The 12,460-nt window shown below is 37.7% G+C and overlaps 1 protein-coding gene across 2 annotated transcripts in view; it reads left to right on the forward strand.

The window, feature by feature from the left end:
• Nucleotides 1-12,460, forward strand: part of lrwd1 (leucine-rich repeats and WD repeat domain containing 1) — a 779,065-nt gene that overhangs the window by 366,896 nt on the left and 399,709 nt on the right. The gene's annotated exons all lie outside the window — the stretch shown is intronic.

Consider the following 12,460-nt stretch of genomic DNA (forward strand, 5'->3'; position numbering starts at 1 on the left):
CAAGACGCATGGCGTTAAAATAGCTCTAATTGAGAAGGAGAATAAAGAATTGCGGGCAGAAAATCTACGTCTAAAAGAGAACTTTGACGAAATGCAGCGCTACTCCCGGCGATGGAATCTTAAGTTACAAGGGGTTCCAGAGCGCGACGGAGAAGACACGAGAAGTGTGACGATCAGCATCCTGAAACAGGTGGTCCCTGGCATACAAGACAAGATGGAAGATGTAATTGATGTTGCTCACCGCCTGGGGCTAAGGAGGTCTGACGGAGCACCTCGTAACATCGTGATGCGTTTTACTATGCGTACCTACAGGGACATTGTATGGCGAGCTGCAAAAGAGTCTCGCTATCTAGCGGAAAACAGAATTCGCATCAAGGAGGCGTTAATCAAACAGGATGTGGATGCTAGAGCCAAGTTATGGCCTTTAGTGAAGAAGGCTCGTGAGGAAGGCAAAAAGGTTTCGTGGAATGGCCCCTATGCTTTTGTTGCTGGAAAAAAACTTGAACTTATTCCCTAAAAACTTTACGGAGCATATGTAGCCGAACTTAATTTTTTAGTTATCTAAGCAATCTCCAATTGAAGAATAACTAACGGTATATCTGAGACTTTTCTTTTTCCCTATTGACTGTCATGACTATATTTTATATGTAATTTGTTCCTTCATAAGTAATTGCACTACTGGCTAAGGTTCATGTTAGCTTTATTCTCCTCTTTGCCGTTACTCGTTTACAGCGGTAAGTTCAAGAAGTGTGCATTGTTAACTTTGTTCTATTTGCATTCAACTTTATTCTAGTTCTCTCTTTTATCTCTGTTTCTAGTTATTATTATTATTTTTTTATATGAATGTTAAAAACTTTGAGTTTAACTCTTTGAGTATTGTTTCGTTAAATACCCGTGGCTTGAGAGATCTTACAAAAAGAAAGGCTTTATTTTTATATTGTAGGAAAATGAATGTTGACTTAATACTTTTACAAGAAACCCATTCTTGTGAGAATGATGTTCGTTTTTGGAAATCACAGTGGGGTGATAGGGCCTATTTTAGTCATGGGTCTAATCATTCAGCGGGTGTTATCACTCTCATCAATAAATTTAAAGGAGATATTGTTGAATCTCTAGCCTCTACAGAGGGTAGATGGGTTATTCTTGTCACTAAACTTGATAATGCAGTCTTTATAATAGTTAATATATATGGCCACAATTTAACTTCCGTCAATAAAGCATTTATTTCTTTACTACAGATAAAAATTGAAGCTTTAAAGAATAAATATCATCAGGCTTTTGTTATATTTGCTGGAGACTTTAATGAGGTTTTAGATAATTCATATGACCGATATCCCCCAAAAATGAGTCGCAGTAATGACATTATTTATACTCTGTGTGATTGTCTTCAAATAACAGATGCTTGGCGACATTTTCATCCTGATGTGAAGGAATACACATGGAGTAATAATCTGCAAACTTATAAATCTAGAATAGATTTTTTCCTTGTTTCTCAACAGCTGTTACAATTTGTATTTGATGTAAGTCACCAGTATGCTCCATTTTCTGATCACTTAGCAATTAGACTAGTTCTGCAAACGAATCGTAAGGAGAATACCTTACGTGGTTACTGGAAATTGAATAATAATTTGTTAAACGATAAAATTTTTAATAGTCAGATTAAACATTTAGCTAATGAAATATTCTCAAATTGTGTGAGTAAGTCGCATGCTGCTGATTGGGATTATTTTAAATTTAAAGCTAGAACTCTAGCTATAAACCGATCTAAAGCCTTAAGAGTGGTTAATGCCAGTAAGGAAGCTAATTTATTAAATAATATAAATGCTTTGATTAGAAAAGAAAATCTCTCTGTTCAAGAAATTACTCAGTTAAAATCCTGTCAATTAGAATTAGACCAGTTGTATATAGAAATTGTTAAAGGTGCCTTTGTTAGATCCAGAGCAAAGTGGATTGAGCAAGGAGAGAAAAATACAAGCTTCTTTTTCTCACTTGAGAAAAGAAATTTTAAAAGAAAGAGTATTTCTGCTCTACAAATAAATAATTCCTTATCAAAAAATCAGGAAGACATTGGAAATTTTATTTCAAATTTTTATAGAAACCTATATTCCCTTGACTCTCATGCAAGCCAAAACGGATCTTACCTACAACAAATAGAAAACTATATACCTCAGATAAGTAATGAGTTTAAAGTATTATGTGAAGCTCCAATTTCTTTAAATGAAATTAGGGATGCAATGAAATTAATGAAAAAAGGGAAGTCGCCTGGCTCTGATGGCCTAACATTAGAATTTTTTATACATTTTTGGGAATTTTTAGAGCAACCCTTTCTTTTAATGCTTCAAGAGTGTTTAGAGAATGAAACAATGACCCCTACTATGAAACAAGGTGTGATATCTCTCATTCCCAAACCAGACAAAGATCCAACTATTATTGACAATTGGCGTCCTATTACACTTCTAAATTTTGATTATAAATTACTTGCGTCCATATTTGCCAAAAGATTAAAACGACATTTACATTATATTATAAATGAAACGCAGACTGGATTTATAAAAGGGCGTCATATTAGTTGTAATACTCGACTTGTGCTGGATCTAATTGATTATAAAAATGAAATAGACTCTGATGCTATTATCCTATTCCTCGATTTTTACAAGGCTTTCGACACCGTAAAGCATGAATTCCTTTTAGACTCTTTGAAAGCCTTTGGATTCCCCTTAAAATTTCTTAATGTGGTACAAATGTTGTACAAAGATATTAATAGTTGTGTAATTCTAAATTCATGTACTTCACCAAGATTTCCTGTGCTTCGTGGTATACGACAGGGCTGTCCCTTGAGCCCATTCTTATTTTTATTTGTTGTAGAAACTCTATCTATAGATATTCTACACAATAATAATTTGGTTGGTATTAATATCTTTAACAGAGAGATTCGCATATCACAATTGGCAGATGACACTACACTATTTTTAAAGGATAAAGATCAAGTGTCTCCTGTTTTAACCATTATTAATGCATTCTCAGATGCTTCTGGACTCAAACTAAATTTATTAAAATGTGAAATTATTTGCTTGTATGACACCTTAGATGCAAAAATTGAAAATATACCGATCAAAGAGGAAGTAAAATACTTAGGAATTAATATAACAAAAAATCTAATTAGCAGACAGTTTTTAAATTTTTCAACAAGATTATCTAAAGTAAAATATATCTTTAATAGTTGGCTCCAAAGAGATTTATCAATTCTAGGCAGAGTCTTCTTAACCAAAACAGATGGGTTATCTAGATTTGTATACCCCTCATTATCTTTAGCAGTAGATAATCAGACCTCTAAAAAAATTGACAAAATTTTTCTTGATTTTATTTGGAATAATAAGCCTCACAAATTGAAGAAACATTTATTATCAAATAAAAGGAGTGAGGGGGGTCTTGAAGTCCTAAATTTTGATGACACCAATAATACTTTTAAAATCAATTGGCTAAAGAGATGTTTGCTTGGTTCAGACTCTATGTGGTATTTTATTCCAAACAATATATTTAAAAAGATTGGTGGCCTTTCTTTTTTAATGAAGTGCAATTACTCCATTGGTAAATTACCTATTAAATTAGCTCAATTCCATCAACAAGCTCTTTTAGCCTGGAAACTGACTTACAGCCACAACTTCTCACCCCACAAAACCATTCTATGGAATAATGGTGACATTAAGATAAATAATAAATCTTTTTTCTGGGATAAATGGTTTAACAAAAACATTATTTTTGTTTCTGATCTTTTTAACAGTAACGGTGATCTTTTAACTTATGAGAGTTTTATAAACATGTATCAATTCCCTATTCGCTATATGGAATTCAAGTCAATTATAAAGGCTATACCTAGTGGATTATTATGTCTGATGAAAGCTGCTCTTAGTTATGAGGCAGGTACCAAACAATTGTCACAGTTACTCCTAGGAGGAAAATCTATTCTTAGTAGGGAATGCAATAATAAGTTTATACGTCAAGTGTCCCAGTCACATAACGCAATCACTCCTAGAGGAAAGTTTTTTTGGGGATCCATAATTGTTAATATTCAATGGAGGAAAACATGGTTATTACCATATAAATTCTGTATTCCTAATAAAATGAAAGAGGTGCACTTTAAAATTTTGCACAATATTTACCCATGTAATGCACTTTTATCCAAATATTGTGATGTTACTGATATTTGCACATTTTGTAAGAATGAGAGTGAAGACATTTGTCACTTATTTTTTTCTTGCGATGTATCATCACTGTTTTGGGATGATTTAAGCTCATACTGTTTCTCCAAGGTTAATATGAGTGGTAATTTGTACCTTAAGGATGTTATTTGCTATTTTGAAAACCAAAACAAGGCGTTAGAAGCCACTGTGAACTTTCTTATACTTGCTGGGAAATTTTATTTTCACAAACAGAGATTTCTTAAAAAAAATCCAATCTTTATTGACTTCTTATGTGAAATAGAACATTTAATTAAATCTCTTAGATTAATTGAAAATAAGAAATGTACTTCTTTCTTGAGCAAATATGATGAGATCTTTCATGCTACTTGAATATTTATTTCTTTTTTTTATTATACTGTCTTTTTTTATTTTTATTTATATCTTATTTTTTTATGTACTGTGTTTTAGTTTTACTCTTATCTTGTGTATGTAATGTGATTGTTGTGTAAAAGAACTGTTATCTTTTACTATATTCTAAATTGTATTATACAGTTTCTTAAAGCAATTAAAAAAAAAATAAATAAATAAAAAAAAAAAAATAAATAAAAAATAAAGAAAAAAAATTTAAAGAAATAAAAAAATTTAAAAAAAAAAAAAAAAAAAAAGACTTGTAGGCGGAGCGACATGTTCAGTCCCGCCCACTTATGGGCGGTGCTGAATATGCAGCCCCGCCCCGTGTTCAGCCCCGCCCCGATCTGCGGGCTGCAGACTATATGGGGCGTCTGCAGACGGGTGTACTTGGCCCTGAGGCTAGTGGTGGGCAAAGCGAGGCTTCGTGAAACGGCAGGCACTTTTTTCCAGGGGTTTCAGTACAGCGTAACCGCTACTGCGTCATCGGGTGGGCGTGGCCTATCTGTGAATTTGCATAGGTCACGGATCATGCGCAGATTGTGAAAACAGCCGTTTGATTCAGATACCTGTACGTATTCGCAGGGGTTTCGTGTCCAATGCCTTTTATATGCAGTACTAAATAGCTGTCCTGATCGCAGGTGTTTCATGTGAAGTCAGTGTATGTTATATTAAACACATTAACTTAAGATACCTCTCAGATTACATTAATACTGATTACATTAAGATACCTGTCCCGATCCCACGCTTTTGTGCCAAATACTTTATATATCATATACATTAACATCAGATACCTGTCCTGATCCCAGGTGTTTCATGTATGATCACTTTTATATTATATACAGTAACATCAGATACCTGTCCTGATCCCAGGTGTTTCATGTATGATCACTTTTATATTATATACAGTAACATCAGATACCTGTCCTGATCCCAGGTGTTTCATGTATGATCACTTTTATATACAGTAACATCAGATACCTGTCCTGATCCCAGGGGTTTCATGTATGATCACTTTTATATACAGTAACATCAGATACCTGTCCTGATCCCAGGTGTTTCATGTATGATCACTTTTATATTATATACATTAACATCAGATACCTGTCCTGATCCCAGGTGTTTCATGTATGATCACTTTTATATACAGTAACATCAGATACCTGTCCTGATCCCAGGGGTTTCATGTATGATCACTTTTATATACAGTAACATCAGATACCTGTCCTGATCCCAGGGGTTTCATGTATGATCACTTTTATATTAGTTAACATCAGATACCTGTCCTGATCTCAGTTGTTTTGTGTATGATGATTTTAAATGAAAAATAGAAAATAAATATGAGTTATGTTATTTAACTAAGATCGAGAAAGAAAAATTAACCACGATTTAATACAGAAAATGTGGTATTTATTTGTTTAAACATGACTGAATACCACATTTTAAACTACAAAAACACGGTTAATCTTACCACAACCATTATTATTTGGTTTAAAATGGAAGTACAAAAGCCCAGAGACAGTAAAACAGAGTAAAACGAGGTCAGCCGTTTTTGCTAATGAAATTTTTAAAATTTAACATTATAAAAACAAAAAAATAACCTGTATGATTGTTTTTTTTCCCTCGTTATCCACCGCGGTAGGTTCTTTATCCATAATCATCCTGTTTGAAATGACCGCGCTAAAAAAGAACCTGTACTGCGCATGATCGGTGACCTCTCAGTATTGTTTTTTTTTTTTTAAGGGGGCGTTTCCCAAACACCGACCGAGCCACGCCCATTTTACGTCATGGTAATGAACCCAAGTGTGCCGCAAGCCTACGTTTGAGTGAAGGTTTCGGCCGTTAGATCGCCCCCTGGGGGCTGGCTGCAGTACAAGTCATAAAGCCCGCCTCCTCCGTGTTAATGAAGGAGACTTGAGCCCAAATAAAAAAAAATATTACACTTGCAATAAAATGTCCCGAAAGATAGTTCTGGTCGATTAAGGCACTGGTTATTGTGCTGAAATAGGTGCAGATCTTCATTTTTGTAAACAGTTTGTTTTTAGCAGTAATTTAATGCTGGGCGTGTCATCGTGATTGACAGCTGTGATTGACAGTTTCTCAAAGCGCGGCGTCTGAGCTTCGGCAGGAGACTGAAGTAGACTGAAATGTTATTATTCGATTTCTGTGTTATTTTAAAATGAGTTTAGCAGTAAACTATAGTTTCTGACATACATGATCCTGGTGGAACACTGTTTATTCGCTAAGTTCAGGGCTTTTTTCGGGCTTTATTAGTTTGCTGATACACGCCTAGCCACCCAGATAGCAAAACACAGTTCCGGCTAGATTCTCGCCTGCCGGAGACTTATCTCTTAGAGCTCAGACTGACTAATGTTACCTCTGCTGGACCTACTCCGGATGCCTGGACTCACTACCCAATACCAGCCCGAGTCAATCGAGCCAGATGCGGCGGCCGAGCGAGCAGGCGCTGCCGCATGCGAGCCGGAATCAGCCCGCGACGCCGCGAGTAAGTTATGCGCTGCGGCCTGGAGCTGGCGCGATTGAATATATAAAACCCTCATATTTGTTAACGTTATTACATCCATTTGTGTTGATATGACAGCAAACGCATGCTGAGAAGTTCGGGGGGCGTAGTTGATTTTACATAAAGCGTTTGATTGGAAGCTCGACTCTGCTCATTTTCGCGGCTCCTCCTCTGGCTCCATCAGACAATCCTTCTGCGCATGTCTGGCTCCAATTTCAGCAGTCTTTTGCGACAGTTTGTGCCCGTCAAGCAGGCGTTTTGCCCTCAAGGCGTTCAATGGGAAAAAGGGCTGTCGCGTCGTCCATATTTTTTACAGTCATTGAATGAAACCCCTGGAATTTAGTGCTTGCCTTCGTGAAACACTGAAACTATCGAAGCAAATGTGTCGAAGCTTCGAAACGTTTCGAAACACCACTCTACGGCGACACCTAGTGGTCATTTTAATTGTATTTCACTGAAACAGCTTCAGCAAAGAACAGTTGAGCAAATTAGGCAATGACTGTAAAAAATATGGACGACGCGACAGCCCTTTTTCCCATTTTGCTATCTGTTTTGCTATCCACTTATTTTTTTCTTGCGATGTATCATCACTGTTTTGGGATGATTTAAGCTCATACTGTTTCTCCAAGGTTAATATGAGTGGTAATTTGTACCTTAAGGATGTTATTTGCTATTTTGAAAACCAAAACAAGGCGTTAGAAGCCACTGTGAACTTTCTTATACTTGCTGGGAAATTTTATTTTCACAAACAGAGATTTCTTAAAAAAAATCCAATCTTTATTGACTTCTTATGTGAAATAGAACATTTAATTAAATCTCTTAGATTAATTGAAAATAAGAAATGTACTTCTTTCTTGAGCAAATATGATGAGATCTTTCATGCTACTTGAATATTTATTTCTTTTTTTTATTATACTGTCTTTTTTTATTTTTATTTATATCTTATTTTTTTTATGTACTGTGTTTTAGTTTTACTCTTATCTTGTGTATGTAATGTGATTGTTGTGTAAAAGAACTGTTATCTTTTACTATATTCTAAATTGTATTATACAGTTTCTTAAAGCAATTAAAAAAAAAATAAATAAATAAAAAAAAAAAAATAAATAAAAAATAAAGAAAAAAAATTTAAAGAAATAAAAAAATTTAAAAAAAAAAAAAAAAAAAAAAGACTTGTAGGCGGAGCGACATGTTCAGTCCCGCCCACTTATGGGCGGTGCTGAATATGCAGCCCCGCCCCGTGTTCAGCCCCGCCCCGATCTGCGGGCTGCAGACTATATGGGGCGTCTGCAGACGGGTGTACTTGGCCCTGAGGCTAGTGGTGGGCAAAGCGAGGCTTCGTGAAACGGCAGGCACTTTTTTCCAGGGGTTTCAGTACAGCGTAACCGCTACTGCGTCATCGGGTGGGCGTGGCCTATCTGTGAATTTGCATAGGTCACGGATCATGCGCAGATTGTGAAAACAGCCGTTTGATTCAGATACCTGTACGTATTCGCAGGGGTTTCGTGTCCAATGCCTTTTATATGCAGTACTAAATAGCTGTCCTGATCGCAGGTGTTTCATGTGAAGTCAGTGTATGTTATATTAAACACATTAACTTAAGATACCTCTCAGATTACATTAATACTGATTACATTAAGATACCTGTCCCGATCCCACGCTTTTGTGCCAAATACTTTATATATCATATACATTAACATCAGATACCTGTCCTGATCCCAGGTGTTTCATGTATGATCACTTTTATATTATATACAGTAACATCAGATACCTGTCCTGATCCCAGGTGTTTCATGTATGATCACTTTTATATTATATACAGTAACATCAGATACCTGTCCTGATCCCAGGTGTTTCATGTATGATCACTTTTATATACAGTAACATCAGATACCTGTCCTGATCCCAGGGGTTTCATGTATGATCACTTTTATATACAGTAACATCAGATACCTGTCCTGATCCCAGGTGTTTCATGTATGATCACTTTTATATTATATACATTAACATCAGATACCTGTCCTGATCTCGGGGGTTTCATGTATGATCACTTTTATATTATATACATTAACATCAGATACCTGTCCTGATCCCAGGTGTTTCATGTATGATCACTTTTATATACAGTAACATCAGATACCTGTCCTGATCCCAGGTGTTTCATGTATGATCACTTTTATATTATATACATTAACATCAGATACCTGTCCTGATCCCAGGTGTTTCATGTATGATCACTTTTATATACAGTAACATCAGATACCTGTCCTGATCCCAGGGGTTTCATGTATGATCACTTTTATATACAGTAACATCAGATACCTGTCCTGATCCCAGGGGTTTCATGTATGATCACTTTTATATTAGTTAACATCAGATACCTGTCCTGATCTCAGTTGTTTTGTGTATGATGATTTTAAATGAAAAATAGAAAATAAATATGAGTTATGTTATTTAACTAAGATCGAGAAAGAAAAATTAACCACGATTTAATACAGAAAATGTGGTATTTATTTGTTTAAACATGACTGAATACCACATTTTAAACTACAAAAACACGGTTAATCTTACCACAACCATTATTATTTGGTTTAAAATGGAAGTACAAAAGCCCAGAGACAGTAAAACAGAGTAAAACGAGGTCAGCCGTTTTTGCTAATGAAATTTTTAAAATTTAACATTATAAAAACAAAAAAATAACCTGTATGATTGTTTTTTTTCCCTCGTTATCCACCGCGGTAGGTTCTTTATCCATAATCATCCTGTTTGAAATGACCGCGCTAAAAAAGAACCTGTACTGCGCATGATCGGTGACCTCTCAGTATTGTTTTTTTTTTTTTAAGGGGGCGTTTCCCAAACACCGACCGAGCCACGCCCATTTTACGTCATGGTAATGAACCCAAGTGTGCCGCAAGCCTACGTTTGAGTGAAGGTTTCGGCCGTTAGATCGCCCCCTGGGGGCTGGCTGCAGTACAAGTCATAAAGCCCGCCTCCTCCGTGTTAATGAAGGAGACTTGAGCCCAAATAAAAAAAAATATTACACTTGCAATAAAATGTCCCGAAAGATAGTTCTGGTCGATTAAGGCACTGGTTATTGTGCTGAAATAGGTGCAGATCTTCATTTTTGTAAACAGTTTGTTTTTAGCAGTAATTTAATGCTGGGCGTGTCATCGTGATTGACAGCTGTGATTGACAGTTTCTCAAAGCGCGGCGTCTGAGCTTCGGCAGGAGACTGAAGTAGACTGAAATGTTATTATTCGATTTCTGTGTTATTTTAAAATGAGTTTAGCAGTAAACTATAGTTTCTGACATACATGATCCTGGTGGAACACTGTTTATTCGCTAAGTTCAGGGCTTTTTTCGGGCTTTATTAGTTTGCTGATACACGCCTAGCCACCCAGATAGCAAAACACAGTTCCGGCTAGATTCTCGCCTGCCGGAGACTTATCTCTTAGAGCTCAGACTGACTAATGTTACCTCTGCTGGACCTACTCCGGATGCCTGGACTCACTACCCAATACCAGCCCGAGTCAATCGAGCCAGATGCGGCGGCCGAGCGAGCAGGCGCTGCCGCATGCGAGCCGGAATCAGCCCGCGACGCCGCGAGTAAGTTATGCGCTGCGGCCTGGAGCTGGCGCGATTGAATATATAAAACCCTCATATTTGTTAACGTTATTACATCCATTTGTGTTGATATGACAGCAAACGCATGCTGAGAAGTTCGGGGGGCGTAGTTGATTTTACATAAAGCGTTTGATTGGAAGCTCGACTCTGCTCATTTTCGCGGCTCCTCCTCTGGCTCCATCAGACAATCCTTCTGCGCATGTCTGGCTCCAATTTCAGCAGTCTTTTGCGACAGTTTGTGCCCGTCAAGCAGGCGTTTTGCCCTCAAGGCGTTCAATGGGAAAAAGGGCTGTCGCGTCGTCCATATTTTTTACAGTCATTGAATGAAACCCCTGGAATTTAGTGCTTGCCTTCGTGAAACACTGAAACTATCGAAGCAAATGTGTCGAAGCTTCGAAACGTTTCGAAACACCACTCTACGGCGACACCTAGTGGTCATTTTAATTGTATTTCACTGAAACAGCTTCAGCAAAGAACAGTTGAGCAAATTAGGCAATGACTGTAAAAAATATGGACGACGCGACAGCCCTTTTTCCCATTGAACGCCTTGAGGGCAAAACGCCTGCTTGACGGGCACAAACTGTCGCAAAAGACTGCTGAAATTGGAGCCAGACATGCGCAGAAGGACTGTCTGATGGAGCCAGAGGAGGAGCCGCGAAAATGAGCAGAGTCGAGCTTCCAATCAAACGCTTTATGTAAAATCAACTACGCCCCCCGAACTTCTCAGCATGCGTTTGCTGTCATATCAACACAAATGGATGTAATAACGTTAACAAATATGAGGGTTTTATATATTCAATCGCGCCAGCTCCAGGCCGCAGCGCATAACTTACTCGCGGCGTCGCGGGCTGATTCCGGCTCGCATGCGGCAGCGCCGGCTCGCTCGGCCGCCGCATCTGGCTCGATTGACTCGGACTGGAATCGGGCAGTGAGTCCAGGCATCCGGAGTAGGTCCAGCAGAGGTAACATTAGTCAGTCTGAGCTCTAAGAGATAAGTCTCCGGCAGGCGAGAATCTAGCCGGAACTGTTTTGCTATCTGGGTGGCTAACTTAGGCGTGTATCAGCAAACTAATAAAGCCCGAAAAAAGCCCTGAACTTAGCGAATAAACAGTGTTCCACCAGGATCATGTATGTCAGAAACTATAGTTTACTGCTGAACTCATTTTGTCATGGTAAAATAACACAGAAATCGAATAATAACATTTCAGTCTACTTCAGTCTCCTGCCGAAGCTCAGACGCCGCGCTTTGAGAAACTGTCAATCACAGCTGTCAACCACGATGACACGCCCAGCATTAAATTACTGCTAAAAAAAACTGTTCACAAAAATGAAGATCTGCACCTATTTCAGCACAATAACCAGTGCCTTAATCGACCAGAACTATCTTTCGGGACATTTTATTGCAAGTGTAATATTTTTTTTTATTTGGGCTCAAGTCTCCTTCATTAACACGGAGGAGGCGGGCTTTATGACTTGTACTGCAGCCAGCCCCCAGGGGGCGATCTAACGGCCGAAACCTTCACTCAAACGTAGGCTTGCGGCACACTTGAAATTAGGGTATGAAACCCCACTTTGCAGCCTTGAGTCTGCAAGTGGTTTATACGAGCGGTTAGAGTCCGTGAACACCATGCGGGAATAATGAGTTCGAATCCATACTGAAACAATTATTTTGAAATGCGTCAATAGCAGTTGGTAATGCTTTGTTATTGTATCGTTTTGTGTCAAC

This window comes from Danio rerio, chromosome 5 (assembly GCF_049306965.1).
Source record: "Danio rerio strain Tuebingen ecotype United States chromosome 5, GRCz12tu, whole genome shotgun sequence".
NCBI lineage: Eukaryota > Metazoa > Chordata > Actinopteri > Cypriniformes > Danionidae > Danio > Danio rerio.